The 13,230-nt window shown below is 34.7% G+C and overlaps 1 protein-coding gene across 1 annotated transcript in view; it reads right to left on the bottom strand.

Annotated features, from left to right (window-relative positions):
* LOC128233989 (uncharacterized) overlaps positions 1–10,988 on the bottom strand; it is a 61,902-nt gene extending 50,914 nt beyond the window's left edge. Inside the window, exon 1 of the mRNA XM_052947905.1 lies at positions 10,898–10,988. The gene's annotated coding sequence lies outside the window, so the exon portion shown is untranslated. The remainder of the gene's footprint in view (positions 1–10,897) is intronic.
* Positions 10,989–13,230: the final 2,242 nt, after the last annotated feature.

Here is a 13,230-nt window from a genome sequence, read left to right as displayed (position 1 = left end):
TGCATGGGCGGGGTGATTTTAATATCCCCACCGCTAAGGCCTAAGGGCATAAAATACAAAATTGTCAGTGTATAAACTTATTGCTTTTAAAAATTAAGAGACGAAACCTTATTATTATAAGTATCTATCATGTGTTTGTGGTACAGATAGAATAATCTGTCCGAAGGGCATGTGCATAAGCTGGTAATGAGGCTTGACAAGTTAACAAGTTTTTGATCCGGACCCGAAAAGCATAATTGAAATTTTTCTTGCATATCTAAAATTATCTATTTGTGACTGACGTCATAAAGCACAGTAATTTTAAACCACTTTTGACGCCAAATAGTTCCTCTAAAAATTGCATTTTTACAATTATTTATTTTCACTTTTTATTAAGTTTTTCATGCTTATATATTTGATTGCGCTTTATTAAAATGGCATAAATTACTTTTCATAAACCTTACAATAAAAGAAATTACAAGTGGCACGTTGTTGCGTGTGACTCATCTTACATGGTGGGTGTAAGACGTTTTTTCCAGCACTGGTCACATGACTGGAAACATGTCCTGTATGCAAGAATACCAACTCAACTACTTGCAATCTTTCAAAACACCTACCATACAAAAATTAATAGCAATATTGTGTGTAAATTAATGTACATAAAATAGTAATATACTTCCCAAAAATAAACTTACCTGCCTTAAATCTCAAAATTGAAAAAGCCACATGCCTTTGAACTTTTGATACCACTAGAAATACATAAATTGTCAATGATAATTGATTATCCACAAAAATGTAGCACTTGAAAACCACTCCCATGAACAGCCAGACAGGTTTCAAAGAGAACTGAGCAAATAAAGATGCACTACTGTGTACATGGTCAATATTTACAGCATATTTATCCATATATTGTATACTGAGCATGATGTAAGACACCGTTTTCTATGTGAAAATTAGAGTTAAACCGTAAAAGGCATCATTTACAGTTTGGAGTTGATACAATAACAATGGTCATTAAACAAACACAAGTTAAATAATATCAAAATCCAATCTAATAACTAGAATTCCGTGAATTGGATGTGGTGCCCATAATTTTCCTAGTTAATGTCACCATGCTTTTGATCTACTGACCCCAAAAATCAATAGAGATCATCTATTGACAGTGACCAGTGTGAAAACCAAGTTTAAATTCTCAGATCGTTCAAAAGTAATATATGTTCAAACCGAAGTGGTACAACACCAGTTTCTGTTAAAGTAATCCAATTACATGTCTGCTGACTTTCGCAGGCGACACAAAACACTATAATCATAGTTTAATAAATTTCAAGCTGCTTTGCACAGTCTCCATTCAAGTAGACAGAAATATTCAAACTAACCTTTGGTTTGGATGAAACTTGTATATTATTACAAAAATATCCAGATGAATTACTTACACAACAGTTACAAGATAGGAAATTGTTTTACCATCAAAATATCTGATCATGATACATCACTTTCAGACACAACAAATGAACAATCACAGGATTGAACATATTCTGTCTTGCACTTAAACCTCAATTTATTATTTAGCTTTAAGCTTGATTGCTTGAATATTATCAGGTCATCTTATTCCAGTTATCAATAATTCAACAAACATTACAGAAACCTGCTGCATAACTGCAGGGTGTGTTTCCAGAATGAAATCTATAGATCTCTGGTATCTTATATCAACAATTTAGCAGACCTATCAATTTAAACTTAATCCTAATTGTTTATGATTATCATTTATGACTGATAAACCTTTAACTACTTACTAAATATTGCATTTATTGAAAATATTATGTACTGATAACAAGATTGTAACTATGTATTTTGAATATCAAAACAATATTATTAATTGTGGTAAATCTTATCTGGAAGTAAGAGTGCATAGATCTTTAAATACTTCAATAATGTATGCTTCCAACAGAATGTATGATAAAACAGAAATGAAATAATAACATCAAAAACTTCCAGCAACTCACTGTAAAATAATCACATTGCAACACACTTGTAAACACTGTCAGAACAGTTCAGATATTTTCAAGCAAATGCCTATTGATCCCAGTGTTTTTGTTGTGAGTCATGTTCTGTTCGTCCTCAGATAGCATATTTGTTAACCCTTTACTTCATGTAAACCTAAGCCATTTCAGGCTGCCAGTTCATGGCTTATCAGTTCATATCAGTACCCCTACTTCATAGGAGATTATTGATATTATTGGAATTTTAACCCTAATGTATTACAAACCTATTTTCTTAGTATTTCTTTTGGTTTAATCAATAAGTCATCAATGTAAAGTTTATAGAGAATTAAATTTCCAATCCAGTCATATAAATTTTATTTTGTTATCTTAATTATTTCCGCATGATATTCATAAACAAACAGAAAAATATGTCAAATTTGATGAAAATTAATTTTTATTACACTTTTATTTATCAAACATAACACGAAATATTATATAAACAACATATTTTTATAATTCATTTAATGCAACCTGAATTGAAACAAAGATGGACAGAATTAAAAAATAGTTCACAACAAAGAAGCACGGTATATTTATATATATGATACAGAAAAAAAAAAAAGTTGATCAACAGTCACAGTACTTATAACTTTCGGTTATTTAACACTACAATGAACAAATAAAGTTATTATTCAACTACTACATGAGGCCTGCATGCTATTGTTTACTAAATTTATATCGTTTATTGCATGTCCATGTATTGTCATTTGGGTTTGATTTTAAAAATCCTCATTGCTCGTATCCTTGTGTGCGTGACGCCGAGGTCTGAATTCTCGACGTCGTACTCAATGTCTCAAACTCATTTTAATTGAAGCCAGAATGTTCCGATTCATCAGACAAACACTGAAATATAAATGACATTATTCAGGAATGTTGTTTTAAACTGAAGTTAACAAGGGCAGAAATTAGCTCTACATTGCATTCTTGTGTATTCGAAAACACGTGTTTCAACAGCTGATCGATGTTAAATTGGGTCATGTCAAAATTTAACAATAGGGATAGTCATTATTTTATAACACATTTGTACTTACTTTCAATTTGTAGAAGCAGATGCGCATTTTTATGACCGGATTAGCGAAACAGAAGTGACACATATGTCCCATATAATGATTTATGGCCTTTGTTTATACAAGCCAGATGATTTTTTGTTTATCCAACATGGCCGACATTTTGACACGTTTTCGAACCATGACCTGTGACGTCAGGCGCGTGATCAATAAAATATAGTTGTATTATTGGTAGTTAATTATAACTTGCAGTATTGTGTAAATTTCCACGAGGAAAACGAGACAGGAATGCCCACAAACCTGCGCAGTCAACGTTTTACGCATCTTTGATACCAGTGACCTTATTTTGCGATTTTCCGAAATTCTTTAAATAGTAACATAGTTTTTTTTTTAGTGCATTGTATTTATCGATGTTTATACTTCATGAATATGAATTTATAGCGCATAAACAAGCATCAGGTATGAAAATAAATGCCCCTACATTACGAATACGTAGGATTACGTATCTATGAAGCTATGGATAAAACGTTAAGATCCGTATCTATGAAGCTATGGATAGATAAGTAAAATTGCGTATCTATGAAGTAAAGGGTTAAACACACAATCAATCTGGTCACTGGCAGCAGTTGGATGTCAGATAACTTGTTAAAAGTCAACATACAATTATATAATAGTGGGCTGCTCAGAATTTATTCAATAATTAACCAAACAGTTTTGTACGTTATTGGATAATACTCACTTTTATTCAATTATATTTTAAAATTAAAGAATTAACAAGTATACTCATATATTGTCCAGCATTTACTATTTCAAAATTATATAAATATATGATCAGCAAACAGCTTGACAAAGGAAACTGCTAAAAACAATTTTAAAATGAACAGATTTTCATGGATTTTTTTGGTTGATGCTTTGAGTAGAAGGGGAATCAATCTTGTTGTACATCTCTACATAAAATGACAGCATTGTTTCTCTTAGTTTAACACCCAATATGTCACACTAATTGATAGGTGTCTAAAAGGTGATGTTATCAGCTCTATTTTTCTTCAAAAAAATGAGTTGCTCATCTCAAAGACAATCAAACACATCGTCCAGTTGACAAAAGTTGGATTGTTTATTTGAGAAATTTTCCTGATAAAAGAATAATTTGTGACATCGAAACTTTATGCTTTATCTATAACTATAACTATCAGTTTTTCCCTTATGAATTGTAGATTGGGCGATACCGCTATACAGTCAGAACGATTTTCAGAGTTTTTCCATCAACATTCTATTTTGTGAAAGCAAATTGTTCATAAAAGGCAGTGATTTTAAATATCAGGTTGTTCTTGAATGTCAGCATATTGAATTTGTTTAACTCAAGCCAATTAATAAACAACATAGCTGAATGTCACATTTGTACCCTATCCTGAATGATATTTGGCCCCTGCACTTGATGCTTCTTAAAAGTACATTTATTACCATGGTTACGCAATTCTGATTGTTTTAAATGTTCAGACGTCATTGCTTTTTATTCATTTCATTGGTTGCTTAGGAGAAAAACAATGTCACAGAACTGAAGTTGAAGAGAAGTTTTTTGCTACCCTCAAAAGGACTTTTTGTGGTATGGTACAGGATTTGTATCAGATGGTTTATTTTGTTCTTCTTTACAAGCAGTGTGCACTTTTATAGACCTTTTTTTTTAAAAAGCTTGCATTCTTAATGGTTTATATTGATTATGATTCAACCAGGATGCCATTTGAGGTGAATTATAAACATTTTTGCACTTCTTTATGCCCTTTTGAGTAAAAAAAATTACCAAACCCTTTATCATTCTTGGAAGAAAACACCATACCTATAACTAACTTAAGGCCAAAAATAAATATTTGTGTTTCCGGTAACCTGAACGACCCTATTTTTTCCTCGGCGAACCTAATCCTTTATTGGACATAAAGGTAAAAATTCAAAAATTAAATACATCGTCAAATTTTCTATGTTTCTGGTCCTGGGTCCTTTGCGATCCGGAGAATAAACACTTATTCCTGATCTGTATTACAGAGACGCTTTGTCAATAGGAAAACAAAATGGCTGCATCTTGGGGGAATAAAATGCCTGAGATCTTTTTTCAACAGCAATGAACATTAAAGCAGAGTATGGCGAACATTTCACACTGTCCCTACCAGGGCGTCTAAAATTTTGGAACCTCAATCGGTCCGGACCCGGCCATTATCGGTCTGGACCCGGCGACAACCCCCCCCCCCCCCCCCCCCCCACAACAAAAAAATTAAAATAAAATAAGAAAGGCCTGTTCAAAGGTCTGTTTATTTAGAATTGTCACACAAATTCGCGATGTCTTTTCTGTCAATATTTTTCGCGATATCACAATTCCTAAGAGGGTTCTAGAGCCACATAGCCGATTCAGATAGCCATTGAGACAAGCTTAATTAAATGAGATTCTCATCGAGTTCTGCATCGTTTCTAATAAGAATGACTGCGATCGTAAATAACTGTGGCTGTCGGGAAGCGGTCAGACGACAAAAAGTGAAACAGTATTATGATTCATTTCCTTAATTAATGCATTTACAGTGGGTCAACATTCAACTGATTCTCTTAAAAAATAATATATATCTAGATTTATGATCGGGGCTTCAAGCTATAAGTGTGATATCGACAACCATTTCTTCATTACTGCGAATTAAAACTAGAACTGTAAGCCAAAGGCTAACGAATACCCCCCAACCCTTCCCTGTCTGTGGACGGGTGAATTTGACAGTCTGCCAACCCAATTTCTGTTTACCCACCCCCACCACCTCCCCCCCACACATGAGTACCAAGGAAATAATACAGGTGCACAAAATCACATATACAAAGGTTCACATCATGGTCATGGATAGCTGAAAGTTTGAGAAAAATATATTGAAAAATGACAAAGGAGTAGGCCACCAAAGCGAATATTGTAACAAATTTAAGGCCTGTATGCACCTAACTTCAGGACTTTTGATGGTCTTTTTAAGGACAAAATCAATTAAAGGTCTTTTTAAGGCCATGCAAACATTCTGATTAATACAGGTGCACCAAATCACATATTCAACAGTTCATATCATGGTCATTGACATCTGAAAGTTTGAAAAAGATTTATAGAAAAAATGAGAAAAAATGACCAAGGATTAGGCTAGACAAAGCTGTATAATTTTTGCCTATTTTAACTTATTCAGGGGCCATAATTGGAGACATGATCATGTGATTCCAACCACAATCACAGGGGCAAATGTTCTCACCATGGCTAAAAGTTTGAAAAAGATTCATTCAAAAATGACGAAGGAGTAGGACGAACAAAACTAATTTTACCCAATTTAACTCATTAAGGGGCCACAACTCCACTCAGGATCATGTGACTCCCACCAAATTCATGGAGGCAAAGGTTTACATCATGGCCATTAATATTTGAAAGTTTGAAAAAGATTTGCTCAATAGCTTCAAAGAAGAATCCTGGACAAAGCTAATTTTGCCCAATTTAACTCATTAAGGGGCCACAACTCCACTCAGGATCATGCGACTCTGACCAAATCCACGGAGGCACAGGTTTACATCATGGTCATTAATATTTGAAAGTTTAAAAAAGATTTGTTCAATAACGACAAAGATGAATCCCGGACAAAAAAAAACGGACGGACAGACGGACAGACAGACAGACGGACAACCCGATTCCAGTATACCCCCCCAAACTTTGTTTTGGGGGGTATAATGACGTAAGCGGCGCACTCAGCTTCCAGACTATGTAGTTAATCAAGCGTGTCGCTGTTGATATCCTATACATGACTAGGTTCGGATTAACAATGACATATGCAATTTAAAAGAACAATTTAAATTTAACAGTTTGGTACTCAACAAACGGATATATCATGTATTGATCGACGACAACATAGTACATTCATATTGAAATGTGAAAATATGGACCGATTTTAACACTTAATCAGGATAGCTGCAGGCACACAATTAACACATAGTTTGTTTAATTGTGTCTTCTGCGACCTACCAATACATGTGATTGAACCGATTGCAAGCGTCTGCTAAATAACAGATAAGCTATAGAGTGATCAGTGTAGCGGAAAAAGCAGCTGGTCGCATTAGTCACATGGTAACTAAGTCACTTTTATGACCTATTGGGGGTAGTTTTGACTGTGTGAATGACCCATGAATATTTGTGTATTACAATTTCTGCAACTTTTACTGGCCTACAGTAGTCGTTTTGGACCGAAATTATAAAAAAAATGTGAATATTTCGGACCGATTTTTTTTACACTTTTTGAAACTGAAATCGGTCTGGCTGGGTCAAAATCGGTCCAGACCGGCAAATTGCCGGTTTTTAGAAGCCCTGGTCCCTACCCCTGCTCTGCTAAAAGCCATTTGGAGTTAAATGTCCGCTATGGGCTAATAATAAGTCAAAGGAAAGGTAATAATTTCAGAAATTTAATTAACGATGCTTTCTTTTTGTGAATTACAAAATGCTTAGATATAAGATAGTTGATCAGATGCAACAGAATTTTGCATGATTCTGTTATTTGAAATGGAATAAAATCTGACCTACTGACCCTATTTTTTTTGGCATGTAACCGGAAACACGGGTATTTTTTTGGCGTAAGCAGAACTGAATATTGCCCCTATTATTCTGCATGTTTTAACCCACACTTGATTTACTGAAAATAATTAAAATTACGTTCTATTCCTAGTTTATTTGAAAATTGTTTGGGTAGAGGTTTTGTTAAAAGTAGGTCACTTTAGTCAAGCTAATAGGGTCACAAAAGGATGACCCTGGGTTGACATAAATTCAGAGTTCCCACTTACTATTTTTTCAAGGGTAAACTTACCCCCTGGGTACCCCAATTTTTGGGGGTATGAAATAAATATTTAAAAAAAAAATATTGAAAAGTTACATTAAAACAAATTGTAAGTTTTGTATTGAAGTTACAACTTAACAACTATTTCAAAACCTGTCAATCAAAGTCTATTCTCTACAGGTTACATTTCTGAACTGCCCTTCGGATGACTTCATCAACGTCTGTCTCATGTTGTTTCATGTAATAGTCAATTATCATCCTGTTTTGAACGTTTTTGACCAGACGCCTGCTTGTGAACTTGCTAATGTGTCTATTCTGGGATGAAAATCTTAATCTTTGCACTGGTTGTTTCATCGCCTTAAATTTGCACAGGTTCATTGTTCGGATTACTTGATGATTTGGATTTGTTTTCTCTTAAACCAAACACTGTCAGCTTCGAATGCATCGACATTTTGGATGCAGTCGGAATTCCTGTGTGTAGATTGCTTACTGCTTCGCATTCATTTCGCCAGGCGTAAAAAGTTACAACACGTCTACAATGTAATGACGTCACCGAGCAGAATTGGCGGTTTAGCCAATCGTAGAAAGCACATCCGCCGCTAGTCCACCTAAATGGCCGTCAACGAGTCTTTTGACGATTTTAAGACTATGGCAGACTCGTGACGTCCACCATCCCAGCAAAAAGTAGCAAGCGGTGCTTGCGCAGAGAATCCTCGCGGCCACAATTTTTAAATTATCTTCGTTATAAATTCAAATTTCTACTAAAATATCATTGCCTACTATTAAACACATATTTATTTATGTCATTATGCCGAAAACACATGTTCAGATACCATAATGCACTTACATGCATCGATTGTATCCATTAATCTGTAAATCTAGGACAAATCTGACAGGTTGTGTACATGTATGAAACGGGGTAAAGGATTTCGAATGTTTTGGTCGTTAATAGGTTCGGTTAAATAACACTGTTTTAAATGAAACCATTTCAATGCGCTGAACACTAACGTGTTTGATGTGTCGAGTTGGGAGAACAAAGCTTATTCGCCTATGCATTACATTTGTTTATCAAATATGTATTTGAATGTATCAATAAAGGTTATAAAGGGAGATGTAGTCAAAATTCAGTGAGTAAGCACATAGTTCACGTTCCACCGTGATACCGCACATTTAGGGCTTCAACATTGTTTTCTACATACTACGTATCAAGTTAATACATATATGTAGATTTTACAGACCCTTGTTAAGGTATTTAACAGACCCAAAACGGGATGGTTTAATATAGCTTTATTACAGTCATACTGATATGCACATGATCTTGAATCCAATCAATAACTAAACTATCAACATACATGGAACTGTTAGCCAGCGGCGGGCTTATCATACAAAAAGATTGGCCACTACAAATGGCCAAGTGGTACCGAGTGATTAAAGAAGCAGCCGCCAAAAAATGAACACTGGAGAGTATTCGCTTCACATGCCAAAATTGTTTGATGCTGATACCTGCACCGATTGTTTTCATCTTGGTGATCACATTGAACATTATTTATTTTTTCATGTTCCTTTAAGATTTCTTAGAATCGGAATAATATTATATTAGAAATATATTGAATGGATAATATTTAAAAAATGCAGTGTGCTACGTGTTCAAAGATAATTTCTCCAAGAGCCAAAGGGTACAAAAGAACACCATTGGTGACTAAGTAACGATCTGGTGATGACATTGAAGATGTTTTTGATATTTTGACTCCATCCACATCCGAACCGCTTCAGTATTTCTGTGACATGATATATGTGATATGCATTTTTTTTTGTATGTATGTTTTAATTGTTGAAAAGTTATCTTATAACTATATAAAACATCTGCAAGTTATTCTTATAGTTGGAGTATATGTGGACTCCTTAAAAAGAAAGAGTTCAGATAGCATGCGAAGTTTTCTTGTACATAGTTATATTGTCAATGCTACTGCAGCTGCTGCTGCATGATGATGATGATGATGATGATTACAGGATTGATAACATGATGATGATTATGTCGGTGATGATGATGATTACATGATGATGATTATGAGAATGATGATGGCTTTACTGTGAGAATAATATTTATTAATTATCCTCTGAAATTAATGTAATTTTCTATTTAACATTATACAAACAGACAAATTAGGTATCACCCTTATTTTGAACACAGGTTGTGTTGCTCTGCTCAATACATAGATAAGCTAGGATAACTGTGACTTCACGTCTGAGGGTTATCTATCATTGACGGATGGGTACAAATTTATTCGATAAAAATCAACATTTATACAAAATGGTGGGCTGCAACGATCATTTCGTGACCCAGAGTATATTTATGTTAAAATAACGACTCTTAACGACAAATTTAATCCAGATAAGATCACTGTCAGGTACATTTGTAACAATTATATCATTATTATTCAACATCGATGCATAATATTACTATATATTCTTTCGCCCAGTGTTAAATGGTAGAGAGTTGTAGCGTTACAGGGATACACATGAAATGTCAAAATAATAAAAAAGTATCCCTGATTGCTCATTATTGTAGCTAATCCGCCGCATACAGCGGACCGTTACACAAGCATACTCAATACTGATTTTTCGTGTTTGGGCATTTTGGTTGTAAATGATTTCACACTTTTTAACTTCTGTTTTCTTCTTGTTTGTTCTCATATCTTTCTTATATATATTTCATTGACAGGTCAAACTCAAATTTGATGATGTTTTGGTATTTGTTTTCAATGACTTGTAAACATGGGAGCTTGGTAGCTGGTTCTTAATCACTCACTACATGACCCAGAAAAAACTATGTATGTGTACACAGTTGGCATTGTTTTGTCATTTGCGGTAATGGGATACTCCCTGAAAAGGGACGCAGAACATCATTCCACAAGTAGAAAGAAAACAGAAATTCAGAATGGACCGAAGAAGCAGAAATTGTATATGCACTGAAGCCACGGTGCATCCGGTCTCGATAACTAAATGAACTACTTGAAACTATTCTAAATGTAAGACACGGTCGTAAACATACCATTGTAAAACATGTAAACGATTTCATTTTCTTCAAATTTCTCAAATTTCTGCGCTTTAAAATCGTCTATGTCGAGAGACGCTTAGGAGATCAATGGTCTTTTAGACAAAACGTCAGGTGCAAAACGGTGTTTTTCGGAGCAACGAGACATCGGGTGCAAGACGGCGCTTTTCGGAGCAACAGTCTGCGCACGATTTGGGTTGATGCGCTAACCTATATACATGTATGTATGTTGGCAAGCAACAAACAATTGATATTGGTCAATTGTATGGTGGTTTAGAAATATGTTTTATATAATGTTTAAAAAAAATTAGCTGATATAAGAGAAAATAATATTAATGTGTTATTACTGGGACTTTTAGCTGATATGTTTTGATTAGCTGTGTTTCAATTCAATGCAAAGCAGCTTTTTTTAACTTAAAATTTCATCTGATTCGATATTTTCTTTTCAATTGGGAGCACTTGTGTCTTTTTCATCGTATACCTAAAAAGTAACTAGCAGAATTTTAATGGTCTGTTTTCATATAAATTTCAAGTGAAATTTGTACTGCAATTACAGACTATTACGTCCTGCAAAGATCGTGTCTACGTTTTCAATCATGTTTTAAAAAGGCAAAACTGAGTATTCACTAACGTTTCGATTCTGTTTTTTGAGACTCATTTCTCAAAATAGTAGTTCTTCATTTTATTGTACGAGTCAGTTTATGAAAGAAAAAGGAAATATATGTTGCAAATACAATGTTTAACGATTAATCACACTTTTTATGTCACAAATAACTACAATTAAGATCATGTATATCCTTTTAGAAAGGCTGTGTCTCAAACGTTAGTGAATACGGAACCAGGGTTTATGTCCAAATTTGACGACGATCAACAAAGAATGACCCTGTTATTACTCTTTGCGATTTTAAGTCTGGATTATCTTCAAACATACGTACGGTTTCAATTATGTCATCCACAGAAATACCTAGTTACTTTATATAGGAACTTGAGGTCTTTTTTATGGTATTTGGATGATTAAAAATAGATTTTTAATATACAATATCCTACTCTCGCCTTATTAAATACTGTATACACGTGAGAGTTGTTATCTGAAGGGCAATGTTCGTGTTCATTGACACATTTTAACTAGTTTTTAACACAGACACCTGCAAAATTACTGTATAATTATCCAGGTTCTAGCAGCCATGCACTTCCCAGAAGATTTTACAAGGTCATGACGGGATTTTTTTCCTTCAAGGTAGACTCGCCCGAGTAACCACTTAGACTGATGGTTAAATTAATCATCAAAATGTCTCAACACGGATATGAATCGATCTGATGTGGCGGATCCGTGGTCTAGTGTCCCTTTTTAATATACTAGACTGTCAATCCGGGGTCACAGCTAGGTTCGATTCCCGCCGCAACACTACAAAAATACTAATCTTCTCTCGGGAGGATCGTTAATGGGTTCCCGTGTGACATATCTATACACTGGTGCACGTTAAAGAACCTGGGTAATTCTAATCAGGAGGCCGAGGGGATGAGGGGTGTTCTTTCCGGCCAGTTAATGTTCTTCCAGGTATATTATGGTCCCTAGACGAAAGCATATTCAGCTTTTGGTCTACCCAAACTTGTTCATCAGAGTGCCTTGGAAGTTCTTGAGCAATTGGCCATGGAGGTTCCCAAGAAGAATGTCGAGGGTGTTAATTGTTTCTTGTCTTGTCGCCTATTTGTGTATTCCAAGATAGCATCTAACGGTCCATGAGGTTGACTTTCTGATAAATCATAACTTAATAAAGACAATAACAGCAGGGGACGGGTGCTGCTGCACTCTTTCTTGTCCTTGTGGGACGCCAGATGAGACTTAATAATGCAAGCTGTTATGTTGTTTGTTTTACTTGAGTTCTTACAATAACATGCGGAATGGGTTCATAATTAATAATTAAGATCTCAAATGGAGGTACATCTTTATTCATCCATACCAAAGCATCAACTGAATAACAATACTACAGGGATAACTTTAAATGAAACATAGTATTCAGTATGAAACTACAATTAGGAACTATACTGTAGCTGGGATCAATAATGCAATCCTACTCACAGGCTGAAGTAGATATTGTAAATGGGAAGCTCATTCTAACAAATTGGCAAGTTTTAACAATATGAAAGGACACACACCCAAGATGGACTAGGACAAGAGGGATTTACCACAGGCGGTCAAGTCGTTCAAGTCACATTCCGACTTTACGTTTAAAGATATATGTCATTATCATGAAATGTATGACAACCTCACGGACCTATAATTTTATTTCTTATAGTCTGTGATATTATCTGTAGCCACCTACTGAATC

This window comes from Mya arenaria, chromosome 5, assembly GCF_026914265.1.
Source record: "Mya arenaria isolate MELC-2E11 chromosome 5, ASM2691426v1".
NCBI classification, from domain to species: Eukaryota; Metazoa; Mollusca; class Bivalvia; order Myida; family Myidae; genus Mya; species Mya arenaria.
Note: the sequence above shows the minus strand (reverse complement) of the source record. Positions and strands in the feature narration are given on the sequence as shown.